Below are 20098 nucleotides of genomic sequence, written 5' to 3' on the forward strand. Positions count from 1 at the left end.
TACATCAAGAGGAAACAAAACATAGAGATAGAACGTGAAACTACTTTATTGTGTCAAGTTTCAAGAAGCTAGCACAAACCGTGTTGGATTTAGAGTTCCAAATACATCTATCAATATAGGAGAAAACAGAGTGAAACCTAAAAATTCAAATTGTTACTGGAAACGAACGCTTCAACATAGAAGAACGACATTTGGGGAACCAAGTCGCCTTAGTGCACTGATCATTACCTGAAAGTATCATCCAGTTTGGGTGAAAAAATATTTGCTGAGATTTCTGGAGATTCGTAATTTTGGGAAGCCTGGCAACCCCTTTCCATGAAAGTGTTTCTCGCCAGTCACTGCTTAGGGCTACATCAAGAGGAAACAAAACATAGAGATAGAACGTGAAACTGCTTTATTGTGTCAAGTTTCAAGAAGCTAGCACAAACCGTGTTGGATTTAGAGTTCCAAATACATCTATCAATATAGGAGAAAACAGAGTGAAACCTAAAAATTCAAACTGTTACTGGAAACGAACGCTTCAACATAGAAGAACGAAATTTGGGGAACCAAGTCGCGTTAGTGTAGTGATCATTACCTGAAAGTATCATCCAGTTTGGGTGAAAAAATATTTGCTGAGATTTCTGGAGATTCGTAATTTTGGGAAGCCTGGCAACCCCTTTCCATGAAAGTGTATCTCGCCAGTCACTGCTTAGGGCTACATCAAGAGGAAACAAAACATAGAGATAGAACGTGAAACTACTTTATTGTGTCAAGTTTCAAGAAGCTAGCACAAACCGTGTTGGATTTAGAGTTCCAAATACATCTATCAATATAGGAGAAAACAGAGTGAAACCTAAAAATTCAAACTGTTACTGGAAACGAACGCTTCAACATAGAAGAACGAAATTTGGGGAACCAAGTCGCCTTAGTGTACTGATCATTACCTGAAAGTATCATCCAGTTTGGGTGAAAAAATATTTGCTGAGATTTCTGGAGATTCGTATATTTGGGTAGCCTGGCAACCCCTTTCCATGAAAGTGTTTCTCGCCAGTCACTGTTAGGGCTACATCAAGAGGAAACAAAACATAGAGATAGAACGTGAAACTACTTTATTGTGTCAAGTTTCAAGAAGCTAGCACAAACCGTGTTGGATTTAGAGTTCCAAATACATCTATCAATATAGGAGAAAACAGAGTGAAACCTAAAAATTCAAACTGTTACTGGAAACGAACGCTTCAACATAGAAGAACGAAATTTGGGGAACCAAGTCGCCTTAGTGTACTGATCATTACCTGAAAGTATCATCCAGTTTGGGTGAAAAAATATTTGCTGAGATTTCTGGAGATTTCTAATTTTAGGAAGCTTGGCAACCCCTTTCCATGAAAGTGTTTCTCCTCAGTCACTGCTTGGGGCTACATCAAGAGGAAACAAAACATAGAGATAGAACATGAAACTGCTTTACTGTGTCAAGTTTCAAGAAGCTAGCACAAACCGTGTTGGATTTAGAGTTCCAAATACATCTATCAATATAGGAGAAAACAGAGTGAAACCTAAAAATTCAAACTGTTACTGGAAATGAACGCTTCAACATAGGAGAACGAAATTTGGGGAACCAAGTCGCGTTAGTGTAGTGATCATTACCTGAAAGTATCATCCAGTTTGGGTGAAAAAATATTTGCTGAGATTTCTGGAGATTCGTAATTTTGGGAAGCCTGGCAACCCCTTTCCATGAAAGTGTTTCTCGCCAGTCACTGCTTAGGGCTACATCAAGAGGAAACAAAACATAGAGATAGAACGTGAAACTACTTTATTGTGTCAAGTTTCAAGAAGCTAGCACAAACCGTGTTGGATTTAGAGTTCCAAATACATCTATCAATATAGGAGAAAACAGAGTGAAACCTAAAAATTCAAACTGTTACTGGAAACGAACGCTTCAACATAGAAGAACGACATTTGGGGAACCAAGTCGCCTTAGTGCACTGATCATTACCTGAAAGTATCATCCAGTTTGGGTGAAAAAATATTTGCTGAGATTTCTGGAGATTCGTAATTTTGGGAAGCCTGGCAACCCCTTTCCATGAAAGTGTTTCTCGCCAGTCACTGCTTAGGGCTACATCAAGAGGAAACAAAACATAGAGATAGAACGTGAAACTGCTTTATTGTGTCAAGTTTCAAGAAGCTAGCACAAACCGTGTTGGATTTAGAGTTCCAAATACATCTATCAATATAGGAGAAAACAGAGTGAAACCTAAAAATTCAAACTGTTACTGGAAACGAACGCTTCAAAATAGAAGAACGAAATTTGGGGAACCAAGTCGCGTTAGTGTAGTGATCATTACCTGAAAGTATCATCCAGTTTGGGTGAAAAAATATTTGCTGAGATTTCTGGAGATTCGTAATTTTGGGAAGCCTGGCAACCCCTTTCCTTGAAAGTGTATCTCGCCAGTCACTGCTTAGGGCTACATCAAGAGGAAACAAAACATAGAGATAGAACGTGAAACTACTTTATTGTGTCAAGTTTCAAGAAGCTAGCACAAACCGTGTTGGATTTAGAGTTCCAAATACATCTATCAATATAGGAGAAAACAGAGTGAAACCTAAAAATTCAAACTGTTACTGGAAACGAACGCTTCAACATAGAAGAACGACATTTGGGGAACCAAGTCGCCTTAGTGTACTGATCATTACCTGAAAGTATCATCCAGATTGGGTGAAAAAATATTTGCTGAGATTTCTGGAGATTCGTAATTTTGGAAAGCCACCCCTTTCCATGAAAGTGTTTATCGCCAGTCACTGCTTAGGGCTTCATCAAGAGGAAACAAAACATAGAGATAGAACGTGAAACTACTTTATTGTGTCAAGTTTCAAGAAGCTAGCACAAACCGTGTTGGATTTAGAGTTCCAAATACATCTATCAATATAGGAGAAAACAGAGTGAAACCTAAAAATTCAAACTGTTACTGGAAACGAACGCTTCAACATAGAAGAACGAAATTTGGGGAACCAAATCACCTTAGTGTACTGATCATTACCTGAAAGTATCATCCTGTTTGGGTGAAAAAATATTTGCTGAGATTTCTGGAGATTCGTATATTTGGGAAGCCTGGCAACCCCTTTCCATGAAAGTGTTTCTCGCCAGTCACTGTTAGGGCTACATCAAGAGGAAACAAAACATAGAGATAGAACGTGAAACTACTTTATTGTGTCAAGTTTCAAGAAGCTAGCACAAACCGTGTTGGATTTGGAGTTCCAAATACATCTATCAATATAGGAGAAAACAGAGTGAAACCTAAAAATTCAAACTGTTACTGGAAACGAACGCTTCAACATAGAAGAACGAAATTTGGGGAACCAAGTCGCCTTAGTGTACTGATCATTACCTGAAAGTATCATCCAGTTTGGGTGAAAAAATATTTGCTGAGATTTCTGGAGATTTGTAATTTTAGGAAGCTTGGCAACCCCTTTCCATGAAAGTGTTTCTCCTCAGTCACTGCTTGGGGCTACATCAAGAGGAAACAAAACATAGAGATAGAACGTGAAATTACTTTATTGTGTCAAGTTTCAAGAAGCTAGCACAAACCGTGTTGGATTTAGAGTTCCAAATACATCTATCAATTTAGGAGAAAACAGAGTGAAACCTAAAAATTCAAACTGTTACTGGAAACGAACGCTTCAACGTAGAAGAACGAAATTTGGGGAACCAAGTCGCGTTAGTGTAGTGATCATTACCTGAAAGTATCATCCAGTTTGGGTGAAAAAATATTTGCTGAGATTTCTGGAGATTCGTAATTTTGGGAAGCCTGGCAACCCCTTTCCATGAAAGTGTTTCTCGCCAGTCACTGCTTAGGGCTACATCAAGAGGAAACAAAACATAGAGATAGAACGTGAAACTACTTTATTGTGTCAAGTTTCAAGAAGCTAGCACAAACCGTGTTGGATTTAGAGTTCCAAATACATCTATCAATATAGGAGAAAACAGAGTGAAACCTAAAAATTCAAACTGTTACTGGAAACGAACGCTTCAACATAGAAGAACGACATTTGGGGAACCAAGTCGCCTTAGTGCACTGATCATTACCTGAAAGTATCATCCAGTTTGGGTGAAAAAATATTTGCTGAGATTTCTGGAGATTCGTAATTTTGGGAAGCCTGGCAACCCCTTTCCATGAAAGTGTTTCTCGCCAGTCACTGCTTAGGGCTACATCAAGAGGAAACAAAACATAGAGATAGAACGTGAAACTGCTTTATTGTGTCAAGTTTCAAGAAGCTAGCACAAACCGTGTTGGATTTAGAGTTCCAAATACATCTATCAATATAGGAGAAAACAGAGTGAAACCTAAAAATTCAAACTGTTACTGGAAACGAACGCTTCAAAATAGAAGAACGAAATTTGGGGAACCAAGTCGCGTTAGTGTAGTGATCATTACCTGAAAGTATCATCCAGTTTGGGTGAAAAAATATTTGCTGAGATTTCTGGAGATTCGTAATTTTGGGAAGCCTGGCAACCCCTTTCCTTGAAAGTGTATCTCGCCAGTCACTGCTTAGGGCTACATCAAGAGGAAACAAAACATAGAGATAGAACGTGAAACTACTTTATTGTGTCAAGTTTCAAGAAGCTAGCACAAACCGTGTTGGATTTAGAGTTCCAAATACATCTATCAATATAGGAGAAAACAGAGTGAAACCTAAAAATTCAAACTGTTACTGGAAACGAACGCTTCAACATAGAAGAACGACATTTGGGGAACCAAGTCGCCTTAGTGTACTGATCATTACCTGAAAGTATCATCCAGATTGGGTGAAAAAATATTTGCTGAGATTTCTGGAGATTCGTAATTTTGGAAAGCCACCCCTTTCCATGAAAGTGTTTATCGCCAGTCACTGCTTAGGGCTTCATCAAGAGGAAACAAAACATAGAGATAGAACGTGAAACTACTTTATTGTGTCAAGTTTCAAGAAGCTAGCACAAACCGTGTTGGATTTAGAGTTCCAAATACATCTATCAATATAGGAGAAAACAGAGTGAAACCTAAAAATTCAAACTGTTACTGGAAACGAACGCTTCAACATAGAAGAACGAAATTTGGGGAACCAAATCACCTTAGTGTACTGATCATTACCTGAAAGTATCATCCTGTTTGGGTGAAAAAATATTTGCTGAGATTTCTGGAGATTCGTATATTTGGGAAGCCTGGCAACCCCTTTCCATGAAAGTGTTTCTCGCCAGTCACTGTTAGGGCTACATCAAGAGGAAACAAAACATAGAGATAGAACGTGAAACTACTTTATTGTGTCAAGTTTCAAGAAGCTAGCACAAACCGTGTTGGATTTGGAGTTCCAAATACATCTATCAATATAGGAGAAAACAGAGTGAAACCTAAAAATTCAAACTGTTACTGGAAACGAACGCTTCAACATAGAAGAACGAAATTTGGGGAACCAAGTCGCCTTAGTGTACTGATCATTACCTGAAAGTATCATCCAGTTTGGGTGAAAAAATATTTGCTGAGATTTCTGGAGATTTGTAATTTTAGGAAGCTTGGCAACCCCTTTCCATGAAAGTGTTTCTCCTCAGTCACTGCTTGGGGCTACATCAAGAGGAAACAAAACATAGAGATAGAACGTGAAATTACTTTATTGTGTCAAGTTTCAAGAAGCTAGCACAAACCGTGTTGGATTTAGAGTTCCAAATACATCTATCAATTTAGGAGAAAACAGAGTGAAACCTAAAAATTCAAACTGTTACTGGAAACGAACGCTTCAACGTAGAAGAACGACATTTGGGGAACCAAGTCGCCTTAGTGTACTGATCATTACCTGAAAGTATCATCCTGTTTGGGTGAAAAAATATTTGCTGAGATTTCTGGACATTCGTATATTTGGGAAGCCTGGCAACCCCTTTCCATGAAAGTGTTTCTCGCCAGTCACTGTTAGGGCTACATCAAGAGGAAACAAAACATAGAGATAGAACGTGAAACTACTTTATTGTGTCAAGTTTCAAGAAGCTAGCACAAACCGTGTTGGATTTAGAGTTCCAAATACATCTATCAATATAGGAGAAAACAGAGTGAAACCTAAAAATTCAAACTGTTACTGGAAACGAACGCTTCAACATAGAAGAACGAAATTTGGGGACCCAAGTCGCCTTAGTGTACTGATCATTACCTGAAAGTATCATCCAGTTTGGGTGAAAAAATATTTGCTGAGATTTCTGGAGATTTGTAATTTTAGGAAGCTTGGCAACCCCTTTCCATGAAAGTGTTTCTCCTCAGTCACTGCTTGGGGCTACATCAAGAGGAAACAAAACATAGAGATAGAACGTGAAATTACTTTATTGTGTCAAGTTTCAAGAAGCTAGCACAAACCGTGTTGGATTTGGAGTTCCAAATACATCTATCAATATAGGAGAAAACAGAGTGAAACCTAAAAATTCAAACTGTTACTGGAAACGAACGCTTCAACATAGAAGAACGACATTTGGGGAACCAAGTCGCCTTAGTGTACTGATCATTACCTGAAAGTATCATCCAGATTGGGTGAAAAAATATTTGCTGAGATTTCTGGAGATTCGTAATTTTGGAAAGCCACCCCTTTCCATGAAAGTGTTTATCGCCAGTCACTGCTTAGGGCTACATCAAGAGGAAACAAAACATAGAGATAGAACGTGAAACTACTTTATTGTGTCAAGTTTCAAGAAGCTAGCACAAACCGTGTTGGATTTAGAGTTCCAAATACATCTATCAATATAGGAGAAAACAGAGTGAAACCTAAAAATTCAAACTGTTACTGGAAACGAACGCTTCAACATAGAAGAACGACATTTGGGGAACCAAGTCGCCTTAGTGTACTGATCATTACCTGAAAGTATCATCCTGTTTGGGTGAAAAAATATTTCCTGAGATTTCTGGAGATTCGTATATTTGGGAAGCCTGGCAACCCCTTTCCATGAAAGTGTTTCTCGCCAGTCACAGTTAGGGCTACATCAAGAGGAAACAAAACATAGAGATAGAACGTGAAACTACTTTATTGTTTCAAGTTTCAAGAAGCTAGCACAAACCGTGTTGGATTTAGAGTTCCAAATACATCTATCAATATAGGAGAAAACAGAGTGAAACCTAAAAATTCAAACTGTTACTGGAAACGAACGCTTCAACATAGAAGAACGAAATTTGGGGAACCAAGTCGCCTTAGTGTACTGATCATTACCTGAAAGTATCATCCTGTTTGGGTGAAAAAATATTTCCTGAGATTTCTGGAGATTCGTATATTTGGGAAGCCTGGCAACCCCTTTCCATGAAAGTGTTTCTCGCCAGTCACTGTTAGGGCTACATCAAGAGGAAACAAAACATAGAGATAGAACGTGAAACTGCTTTATTGTGTCAAGTTTCAAGAAGCTAGCACAAACCGTGTTGGATTTAGAGTTCCAAATACATCTATCAATATAGGAGAAAACAGAGTGAAACCTAAAAATCCAAACTGTTACTGGAAACGAACGCTTCAACATAGAAGAACGACATTTGGGGAACCAAGTCGCCTTAGTGTACTGATCATTACCTGAAAGTATCATCCAGTTTGGGTGAAAAAATATTTGCTGAGATTTCTGGAGATTCGTAATTTTGGAAAGCCACCCCTTTCCATGAAAGTGTTTATCGCCAGTCACTGCTTAGGGCTACATCAAGAGGAAACAAAACATAGAGATAGAACGTGAAACTACTTTATTGTGTCAAGTTTCAAGAAGCTAGCACAAACCGTGTTGGATTTAGAGTTCCAAATACATCTATCAATATAGGAGAAAACAGAGTGAAACCTAAAAATTCAAACTGTTACTGGAAACGAACGCTTCAACATAGAAGAACGAAATTTGGGGAACCAAGTCGCCTTAGTGTACTGATCATTACCTGAAAGTATCATCCTGTTTGGGTGAAAAAATATTTGCTGAGATTTCTGGAGATTCGTATATTTGGGAAGCCTGGCAACCCCTTTCCATGAAAGTGTTTCTCGCCAGTCACTGTTAGGGCTACATCAAGAGGAAACAAAACATAGAGATAGAACGTGAAACTACTTATTATGTCAAGTTTCAAGAAGCTAGCACAAACCGTGTTGGATTTGGAGTTCCAAATACATCTATCAATATAGGAGAAAACAGAGTGAAACCTAAAAATTCAAACTGTTACTGGAAACGAACGCTTCAACATAGAAGAACGACATTTGGGGAACCAAGTCGCCTTAGTGTACTGATCATTACCTGAAAGTATCATCCAGTTTGGGTGAAAAAATATTTGCTGAGATTTCTGAAGATTCGTAATTTTGGGAAGCCTGGCAACCCCTTTCCATGAAAGTGTTTCTCGCCAGTCACTGTTAGGGCTACATCAAGAGGAAACAAAACATAGAGATAGAACGTGAAACTGCTTTATTGTGTCAAGTTTCAAGAAGCTAGCACAAACCGTGTTGGATTTAGAGTTCCAAATACATCTATCAATATAGGAGAAAACAGAGTGAAACCTAAAAATTCAAACTGTTACTGGAAACGAACGCTTCAACATAGAAGAACGACATTTGGGGAACCAAGTCGCCTTAGTGTACTGATCATTACCTGAAAGTATCATCCAGTTTGGGTGAAAAAATATTTGCTGAGATTTCTGGAGATTCGTAATTTTGGGAAGCCTGGCAACCCCTTTCCATGAAAGTGTATCTCGCCAGTCACTGCTTAGGGCTACATCAAGAGGAAACAAAACATAGAGATAGAACGTGAAACTGCTTTATTGTGTCAAGTTTCAAGAAGCTAGCACAAACCGTGTTGGATTTAGAGTTCCAAATACATATATCAATATAGGAGAAAACAGAGTGAAACCTAAAAATTCAAACTGTTACTGGAAACGAACGCTTCAACATAGAAGAACGAAATTTGGGGAACCAAGTCGCCTTAGTGTACTGATCATTACCTGAAAGTATCATCCTGTTTGGGTGAAAAAATATTTGCTGAGATTTCTGGAGATTCGTATATTTGGGAAGCCTGGCAACCCCTTTCCATGAAAGTGTTTCTCGCCAGTCACTGCTTGGGGCTACATCAAGAGGAAACAAAACATAGAGATAGAACGTGAAACTGCTTTATTGTGTCAAGTTTCAAGAAGCTAGCACAAACCGTGTTGGATTTAGAGTTCCAAATACATCTATCAATATAGGAGAAAACAGAGTGAAACCTAAAAATTCAAACTGTTACTGGAAACGAACGCTTCAACATAGAAGAACGAAATTTGGGGAACCAAGTCGCGTTAGTGTAGTGATCATTACCTGAAAGTATCATCCAGTTTGGGTGAAAAAATATTTGCTGAGATTTCTGGAGATTCGTAATTTTGGGAAGCCTGGCAACCCCTTTCCATGAAAGTGTTTCTCGCCAGTCACTGCTTAGGGCTACATCAAGAGGAAACAAAACATAGAGATAGAACATGAAACTACTTTATTGTGTCAAGTTTCAAGAAGCTAGCACAAACCGTGTTGGATTTAGAGTTCCAAATACATCTATCAATATAGGAGAAAACAGAGTGAAACCTAAAAATTCAAACTGTTACTGGAAACGAACGCTTCAACATAGAAGAACGACATTTGGGGAACCAAGTCGCCTTAGTGCACTGATCATTACCTGAAAGTATCATCCAGTTTGGGTGAAAAAATATTTGCTGAGATTTCTGGAGATTCGTAATTTTGGGAAGCCTGGCAACCCCTTTCCATGAAAGTGTTTCTCGCCAGTCACTGCTTAGGGCTACATCAAGAGGAAACAAAACATAGAGATAGAACGTGAAACTGCTTTATTGTGTCAAGTTTCAAGAAGCTAGCACAAACCGTGTTGGATTTAGAGTTCCAAATACATCTATCAATATAGGAGAAAACAGAGTGAAACCTAAAAATTCAAACTGTTACTGGAAACGAACGCTTCAACATAGAAGAACGAAATTTGGGGAACCAAGTCGCGTTAGTGTAGTGATCATTACCTGAAAGTATCATCCAGTTTGGGTGAAAAAATATTTGCTGAGATTTCTGCAGATTCGTAATTTTGGGAAGCCTGGCAACCCCTTTCCTTGAAAGTGTATCTCGCCAGTCATTGCTTAGGGCTACATCAAGAGGAAACAAAACATAGAGATAGAACGTGAAACTACTTTATTGTGTCAAGTTTCAAGAAGCTAGCACAAACCGTGTTGGATTTAGAGTTCCAAATACATCTATCAATATAGGAGAAAACAGAGTGAAACCTAAAAATTCAAACTGTTACTGGAAACGAACGCTTCAACATAGAAGAACGAAATTTGGGGAACCAAGTCGCCTTAGTGTACTGATCATTACCTGAAAGTATCATCCTGTTTGGGTGAAAAAATATTTGCTGAGATTTCTGGAGATTCGTATATTTGGGAAGCCTGGCAACCCCTTTCCATGAAAGTGTTTCTCGCCAGTCACTGTTAGGGCTACATCAAGAGGAAACAAAACATAGAGATAGAACGTGAAACTACTTTATTGTGTCAAGTTTCAAGAAGCTAGCACAAACCGTGTTGGATTTAGAGTTCCAAATACATCTATCAATATAGGAGAAAACAGAGTGAAACCTAAAAATTCAAACTGTTACTGGAAACGAACGCTTCAACATAGAAGAACGACATTTGGGGAACCAAGTCGCCTTAGTGCACTGATCATTACCTGAAAGTATCATCCAGTTTGGGTGAAAAAATATTTGCTGAGATTTCTGGAGATTCGTAATTTTGGGAAGCCTGGCAACCCCTTTCCATGAAAGTGTTTCTCGCCAGTCACTGCTTAGGGCTACATCAAGAGGAAACAAAACATAGAGATAGAACGTGAAACTGCTTTATTGTGTCAAGTTTCAAGAAGCTAGCACAAACCGTGTTGGATTTAGAGTTCCAAATACATCTATCAATATAGGAGAAAACAGAGTGAAACCTAAAAATTCAAACTGTTACTGGAAACGAACGCTTCAACATAGAAGAACGAAATTTGGGGAACCAAGTCGCGTTAGTGTAGTGATCATTACCTGAAAGTATCATCCAGTTTGGGTGAAAAAATATTTGCTGAGATTTCTGGAGATTCGTAATTTTGGGAAGCCTGGCAACCCCTTTCCTTGAAAGTGTATCTCGCCAGTCATTGCTTAGGGCTACATCAAGAGGAAACAAAACATAGAGATAGAACGTGAAACTACTTTATTGTGTCAAGTTTCAAGAAGCTAGCACAAACCGTGTTGGATTTAGAGTTCCAAATACATCTATCAATATAGGAGAAAACAGAGTGAAACCTAAAAATTCAAACTGTTACTGGAAACGAACGCTTCAACATAGAAGAACGAAATTTGGGGAACCAAGTCGCCTTAGTGTACTGATCATTACCTGAAAGTATCATCCTGTTTGGGTGAAAAAATATTTGCTGAGATTTCTGGAGATTCGTATATTTGGGAAGCCTGGCAACCCCTTTCCATGAAAGTGTTTCTCGCCAGTCACTGTTAGGGCTACATCAAGAGGAAACAAAACATAGAGATAGAACGTGAAACTACTTTATTGTGTCAAGTTTCAAGAAGCTAGCACAAACCGTGTTGGATTTAGAGTTCCAAATACATCTATCAATATAGGAGAAAACAGAGTGAAACCTAAAAATTCAAACTGTTACTGGAAACGAACGCTTCAACATAGAAGAACGACATTTGGGGAACCAAGTCGCCTTAGTGTACTGATCATTACCTGAAAGTATCATCCAGTTTGGGTGAAAAAATATTTGCTGAGATTTCTGGAGATTCGTAATTTTGGGAAGCCTGGCAACCCCTTTCCATGAAAGTGTTTCTCGCCAGTCACTGCTTAGGGCTACATCAAGAGGAAACAAAACATAGAGATAGAACGTGAAACTGCTTTATTGTGTCAAGTTTCAAGAAGCTAGCACAAACCGTGTTGGATTTAGAGTTCCAAATACATCTATCAATATAGGAGAAAACAGAGTGAAACCTAAAAATTCAAACTGTTACTGGAAACGAACGCTTCAACATAGAAGAACGAAATTTGGGGAACCAAGTCGCGTTAGTGTAGTGATCATTACCTGAAAGTATCATCCAGTTTGGGTGAAAAAATATTTGCTGAGATTTCTGGAGATTCGTAATTTTGGGAAGCCTGGCAACCCCTTTCCATGAAAGTGTTTCTCGCCAGTCACTGCTTAGGGCTACATCAAGAGGAAACAAAACATAGAGATAGAACGTGAAACTACTTTATTGTGTCAAGTTTCAAGAAGCTAGCACAAACCGTGTTGGATTTAGAGTTCCAAATACATCTATCAATATAGGAGAAAACAGAGTGAAACCTAAAAATTCAAACTGTTACTGGAAACGAACGCTTCAACATAGAAGAACGAAATTTGGGGAACCAAGTCGAGTTAGTGTAGTGATCATTACCTGAAAGTATCATCCAGTTTGGGTGAAAAAATATTTGCTGAGATTTCTGGAGATTCGTAATTTTGGGAAGCCTGGCAACCCCTTTCCATGAAAGTGTTTCTCGCCAGTCACTGCTTAGGGCTACATCAAGAGGAAACAAAACATAGAGATAGAACGTGAAACTACTTTATTGTGTCAAGTTTCAAGAAGCTAGCACAAACCGTGTTGGACTTAGAGTTCCAAATACATCTATCAATATAGGAGAAAACAGAGTGAAACCTAAAAATTCAAACTGTTACTGGAAACGAACGCTTCAACATAGAAGAACGACATTTGGGGAACCAAGTCGCCTTAGTGTACTGATCATTACCTGAAAGTATCATCCAGTTTGGGTGAAAAAATATTTGCTGAGATTTCTGGAGATTCGTAATTTTGGGAAGCCTGGCAACCCCTTTCCATGAAAGTGTTTCTCGCCAGTCACTGCTTAGGGCTACATCAAGAGGAAACAAAACATAGAGATAGAACGTGAAACTGCTTTATTGTTTCAAGTTTCAAGAAGCTAGCACAAACCGTGTTGGATTTAGAGTTCCAAATACATCTATCAATATAGGAGAAAACAGAGTGAAACCTAAAAATTCAAACTGTTACTGGAAACGAACGCTTCAACATAGAAGAACGAAATTTGGGGAACCAAGTCGCGTTAGTGTAGTGATCATTACCTGAAAGTATCATCCAGTTTGGGTGAAAAAATATTTGCTGAGATTTCTGGAGATTCGTAATTTTGGGAAGCCTGGCAACCCCTTTCCATGAAAGTGTATCTCGCCAGTCACTGCTTAGGGCTACATCAAGAGGAAACAAAACATAGAGATAGAACGTGAAACTACTTTATTGTGTCAAGTTTCAAGAAGCTAGCACAAACCGTGTTGGATTTAGAGTTCCAAATACATCTATCAATATAGGAGAAAACAGAGTGAAACCTAAAAATTCAAACTGTTACTGGAAACGAACGCTTCAACATAGAAGAACGAAATTTGGGGAACCAAGTCGCCTTAGTGTACTGATCATTACCTGAAAGTATCATCCTGTTTGGGTGAAAAAATATTTGCTGAGATTTCTGGAGATTCGTATATTTGGGAAGCCTGGCAACCCCTTTCCATGAAAGTGTTTCTCGCCAGTCACTGTTAGGGCTACATCAAGAGGAAACAAAACATAGAGATAGAACGTGAAACTACTTTATTGTGTCAAGTTTCAAGAAGCTAGCACAAACCGTGTTGGATTTAGAGTTCCAAATACATCTATCAATATAGGAGAAAACAGAGTGAAACCTAAAAATTCAAACTGTTACTGGAAACGAACGCTTCAACATAGAAGAATGAAATTTGGGGAACCAAGTCGCCTTAGTGTACTGATCATTACCTGAAAGTATCATCCAGTTTGGGTGAAAAAATATTTGCTGAGATTTCTGGAGATTTGTAATTTTAGGAAGCTTGGCAACCCCTTTCCATGAAAGTGTTTCTCCTCAGTCACTGCTTGGGGCTACATCAAGAGGAAACAAAACATAGAGATAGAACGTGAAATTACTTTATTGTGTCAAGTTTCAAGAAGCTAGCACAAACCGTGTTGGATTTAGAGTTCCAAATACATCTATCAATATAGGAGAAAACAGAGTGAAACCTAAAAATTCAAACTGTTACTGGAAACGAACGCTTCAACATAGAAGAACGACATTTGGGGAACCAAGTCGCCTTAGTGTACTGATCATTACCTGAAAGTATCATCCAGTTTGGGTGAAAAAATATTTGCTGAGATTTCTGGAGATTCGTAATTTTGGGAAGCCTGGCAACCCCTTTCCATGAAAGTGTTTCTCGCCAGTCACTGCTTAGGGCTACATCAAGAGGAAACAAAACATAGAGATAGAACGTGAAACTGCTTTATTGTGTCAAGTTTCAAGAAGCTAGCACAAACCGTGTTGGATTTAGAGTTCCAAATACATCTATCAATATAGGAGAAAACAGAGTGAAACCTAAAAATTCAAACTGTTACTGGAAACGAACGCTTCAACATAGAAGAACGAAATTTGGGGAACCAAGTCGCGTTAGTGTAGTGATCATTACCTGAAAGTATCATCCAGTTTGGGTGAAAAAATATTTGCTGAGATTTCTGGAGATTCGTAATTTTGGGAAGCCTGGCAACCCCTTTCCATGAAAGTGTTTCTCGCCAGTCACTGCTTAGGGCTACATCAAGAGGAAACAAAACATAGAGATAGAACGTGAAACTACTTTATTGTGTCAAGTTTCAAGAAGCTAGCACAAACCGTGTTGGATTTAGAGTTCCAAATACATCTATCAATATAGGAGAAAACAGAGTGAAACCTAAAAATTCAAACTGTTACTGGAAACGAACGCTTCAACATAGAAGAACGACATTTGGGGAACCAAGTCGCCTTAGTGCACTGATCATTACCTGAAAGTATCATCCAGTTTGGGTGAAAAAATATTTGCTGAGATTTCTGCAGATTCGTAATTTTGGGAAGCCTGGCAACCCCTTTCCTTGAAAGTGTATCTCGCCAGTCATTGCTTAGGGCTACATCAAGAGGAAACAAAACATAGAGATAGAACGTGAAACTACTTTATTGTGTCAAGTTTCAAGAAGCTAGCACAAACCGTGTTGGATTTAGAGTTCCAAATACATCTATCAATATAGGAGAAAACAGAGTGAAACCTAAAAATTCAAACTGTTACTGGAAACGAACGCTTCAACATAGAAGAACGAAATTTGGGGAACCAAGTCGCCTTAGTGTACTGATCATTACCTGAAAGTATCATCCTGTTTGGGTGAAAAAATATTTGCTGAGATTTCTGGAGATTCGTATATTTGGGAAGCCTGGCAACCCCTTTCCATGAAAGTGTTTCTCGCCAGTCACTGTTAGGGCTACATCAAGAGGAAACAAAACATAGAGATAGAACGTGAAACTACTTTATTGTGTCAAGTTTCAAGAAGCTAGCACAAACCGTGTTGGATTTAGAGTTCCAAATACATCTATCAATATAGGAGAAAACAGAGTGAAACCTAAAAATTCAAACTGTTACTGGAAACGAACGCTTCAACATAGAAGAACGACATTTGGGGAACCAAGTCGCCTTAGTGCACTGATCATTACCTGAAAGTATCATCCAGTTTGGGTGAAAAAATATTTGCTGAGATTTCTGGAGATTCGTAATTTTGGGAAGCCTGGCAACCCCTTTCCATGAAAGTGTTTCTCGCCAGTCACTGCTTAGGGCTACATCAAGAGGAAACAAAACATAGAGATAGAACGTGAAACTGCTTTATTGTGTCAAGTTTCAAGAAGCTAGCACAAACCGTGTTGGATTTAGAGTTCCAAATACATCTATCAATATAGGAGAAAACAGAGTGAAACCTAAAAATTCAAACTGTTACTGGAAACGAACGCTTCAACATAGAAGAACGAAATTTGGGGAACCAAGTCGCGTTAGTGTAGTGATCATTACCTGAAAGTATCATCCAGTTTGGGTGAAAAAATATTTGCTGAGATTTCTGGAGATTCGTAATTTTGGGAAGCCTGGCAACCCCTTTCCTTGAAAGTGTATCTCGCCAGTCATTGCTTAGGGCTACATCAAGAGGAAACAAAACATAGAGATAGAACGTGAAACTACTTTATTGTGTCAAGTTTCAAGAAGCTAGCACAAACCGTGTTGGATTTAGAGTTCCAAATACATCTATCAATATAGGAGAAAACAGAGTGAAACCTAAAAATTCAAACTGTTACTGGAAACGAACGCTTCAACATAGAAGAACGAAATTTGGGGAACCAAGTCGCCTTAGTGTACTGATCATTACCTGAAAGTATCATCCTGTTTGGGTGAAAAAATATTTGCTGAGATTTCTGGAGATTCGTATATTTGGGAAGCCTGGCAACCCCTTTCCATGAAAGTGTTTCTCGCCAGTCACTGTTAGGGCTACATCAAGAGGAAACAAAACATAGAGATAGAACGTGAAACTACTTTATTGTGTCAAGTTTCAAGAAGCTAGCACAAACCGTGTTGGATTTAGAGTTCCAAATACATCTATCAATATAGGAGAAAACAGAGTGAAACCTAAAAATTCAAACTGTTACTGGAAACGAACGCTTCAACATAGAAGAACGACATTTGGGGAACCAAGTCGCCTTAGTGTACTGATCATTACCTGAAAGTATCATCCAGTTTGGGTGAAAAAATATTTGCTGAGATTTCTGGAGATTCGTAATTTTGGGAAGCCTGGCAACCCCTTTCCATGAAAGTGTTTCTCGCCAGTCACTGCTTAGGGCTACATCAAGAGGAAACAAAACATAGAGATAGAACGTGAAACTGCTTTATTGTGTCAAGTTTCAAGAAGCTAGCACAAACCGTGTTGGATTTAGAGTTCCAAATACATCTATCAATATAGGAGAAAACAGAGTGAAACCTAAAAATTCAAACTGTTACTGGAAACGAACGCTTCAACATAGAAGAACGAAATTTGGGGAACCAAGTCGCGTTAGTGTAGTGATCATTACCTGAAAGTATCATCCAGTTTGGGTGAAAAAATATTTGCTGAGATTTCTGGAGATTCGTAATTTTGGGAAGCCTGGCAACCCCTTTCCATGAAAGTGTTTCTCGCCAGTCACTGCTTAGGGCTACATCAAGAGGAAACAAAACATAGAGATAGAACGTGAAACTACTTTATTGTGTCAAGTTTCAAGAAGCTAGCACAAACCGTGTTGGATTTAGAGTTCCAAATACATCTATCAATATAGGAGAAAACAGAGTGAAACCTAAAAATTCAAACTGTTACTGGAAACGAACGCTTCAACATAGAAGAACGAAATTTGGGGAACCAAGTCGAGTTAGTGTAGTGATCATTACCTGAAAGTATCATCCAGTTTGGGTGAAAAAATATTTGCTGAGATTTCTGGAGATTCGTAATTTTGGGAAGCCTGGCAACCCCTTTCCATGAAAGTGTTTCTCGCCAGTCACTGCTTAGGGCTACATCAAGAGGAAACAAAACATAGAGATAGAACGTGAAACTACTTTATTGTGTCAAGTTTCAAGAAGCTAGCACAAACCGTGTTGGACTTAGAGTTCCAAATACATCTATCAATATAGGAGAAAACAGAGTGAAACCTAAAAATTCAAACTGTTACTGGAAACGAACGCTTCAACATAGAAGAACGACATTTGGGGAACCAAGTCGCCTTAGTGTACTGATCATTACCTGAAAGTATCATCCAGTTTGGGTGAAAAAATATTTGCTGAGATTTCTGGAGATTCGTAATTTTGGGAAGCCTGGCAACCCCTTTCCATGAAAGTGTTTCTCGCCAGTCACTGCTTAGGGCTACATCAAGAGGAAACAAAACATAGAGATAGAACGTGAAACTGCTTTATTGTTTCAAGTTTCAAGAAGCTAGCACAAACCGTGTTGGATTTAGAGTTCCAAATACATCTATCAATATAGGAGAAAACAGAGTGAAACCTAAAAATTCAAACTGTTACTGGAAACGAACGCTTCAACATAGAAGAACGAAATTTGGGGAACCAAGTCGCGTTAGTGTAGTGATCATTACCTGAAAGTATCATCCAGTTTGGGTGAAAAAATATTTGCTGAGATTTCTGGAGATTCGTAATTTTGGGAAGCCTGGCAACCCCTTTCCATGAAAGTGTATCTCGCCAGTCACTGCTTAGGGCTACATCAAGAGGAAACAAAACATAGAGATAGAACGTGAAACTACTTTATTGTGTCAAGTTTCAAGAAGCTAGCACAAACCGTGTTGGATTTAGAGTTCCAAATACATCTATCAATATAGGAGAAAACAGAGTGAAACCTAAAAATTCAAACTGTTACTGGAAACGAACGCTTCAACATAGAAGAACGAAATTTGGGGAACCAAGTCGCCTTAGTGTACTGATCATTACCTGAAAGTATCATCCTGTTTGGGTGAAAAAATATTTGCTGAGATTTCTGGAGATTCGTATATTTGGGAAGCCTGGCAACCCCTTTCCATGAAAGTGTTTCTCGCCAGTCACTGTTAGGGCTACATCAAGAGGAAACAAAACATAGAGATAGAACGTGAAACTACTTTATTGTGTCAAGTTTCAAGAAGCTAGCACAAACCGTGTTGGATTTAGAGTTCCAAATACATCTATCAATATAGGAGAAAACAGAGTGAAACCTAAAAATTCAAACTGTTACTGGAAACGAACGCTTCAACATAGAAGAATGAAATTTGGGGAACCAAGTCGCCTTAGTGTACTGATCATTACCTGAAAGTATCATCCAGTTTGGGTGAAAAAATATTTGCTGAGATTTCTGGAGATTTGTAATTTTAGGAAGCTTGGCAACCCCTTTCCATGAAAGTGTTTCTCCTCAGTCACTGCTTGGGGCTACATCAAGAGGAAACAAAACATAGAGATAGAACGTGAAATTACTTTATTGTGTCAAGTTTCAAGAAGCTAGCACAAACCGTGTTGGATTTAGAGTTCCAAATACATCTATCAATATAGGAGAAAACAGAGTGAAACCTAAAAATTCAAACTGTTACTGGAAACGAACGCTTCAACATAGAAGAACGACATTTGGGGAACCAAGTCGCCTTAGTGTACTGATCATTACCTGAAAGTATCATCCAGTTTGGGTGAAAAAATATTTGCTGAGATTTCTGGAGATTCGTAATTTTGGGAAGCCTGGCAACCCCTTTCCATGAAAGTGTTTCTCGCCAGTCACTGCTTAGGGCTACATCAAGAGGAAACAAAACATAGAGATAGAACGTGAAACTGCTTTATTGTGTCAAGTTTCAAGAAGCTAGCACAAACCGTGTTGGATTTAGAGTTCCAAATACATCTATCAATATAGGAGAAAACAGAGTGAAACCTAAAAATTCAAACTGTTACTGGAAACGAACGCTTCAACATAGAAGAACGAAATTTGGGGAACCAAGTCGCGTTAGTGTAGTGATCATTACCTGAAAGTATCATCCAGTTTGGGTGAAAAAATATTTGCTGAGATTTCTGGAGATTCGTAATTTTGGGAAGCCTGGCAACCCCTTTCCATGAAAGTGTTTCTCGCCAGTCACTGCTTAGGGCTACATCAAGAGGAAACAAAACATAGAGATAGAACGTGAAACTACTTTATTGTGTCAAGTTTCAAGAAGCTAGCACAAACCGTGTTGGATTTAGAGTTCCAAATACATCTATCAATATAGGAGAAAACAGAGTGAAACCTAAAAATTCAAACTGTTACTGGAAACGAACGCTTCAACATAGAAGAACGACATTTGGGGAACCAAGTCGCCTTAGTGCACTGATCATTACCTGAAAGTATCATCCAGTTTGGGTGAAAAAATATTTGCTGAGATTTCTGGAGATTCGTAATTTTGGGAAGCCTGGCAACCCCTTTCCATGAAAGTGTTTCTCGCCAGTCACTGCTTAGGGCTACATCAAGAGGAAACAAAACATAGAGATAGAACGTGAAACTGCTTTATTGTGTCAAGTTTCAAGAAGCTAGCACAAACCGTGTTGGATTTAGAGTTCCAAATACATCTATCAATATAGGAGAAAACAGAGTGAAACCTAAAAATTCAAACTGTTACTGGAAACGAACGCTTCAACATAGAAGAACGAAATTTGGGGAACCAAGTCGCGTTAGTGTAGTGATCATTACCTGAAAGTATCA

Source organism: Spermophilus citellus, assembly GCF_964194105.1.
Source record: "Spermophilus citellus genome assembly, chromosome: 7".
NCBI classification, from domain to species: Eukaryota; Metazoa; Chordata; class Mammalia; order Rodentia; family Sciuridae; genus Spermophilus; species Spermophilus citellus.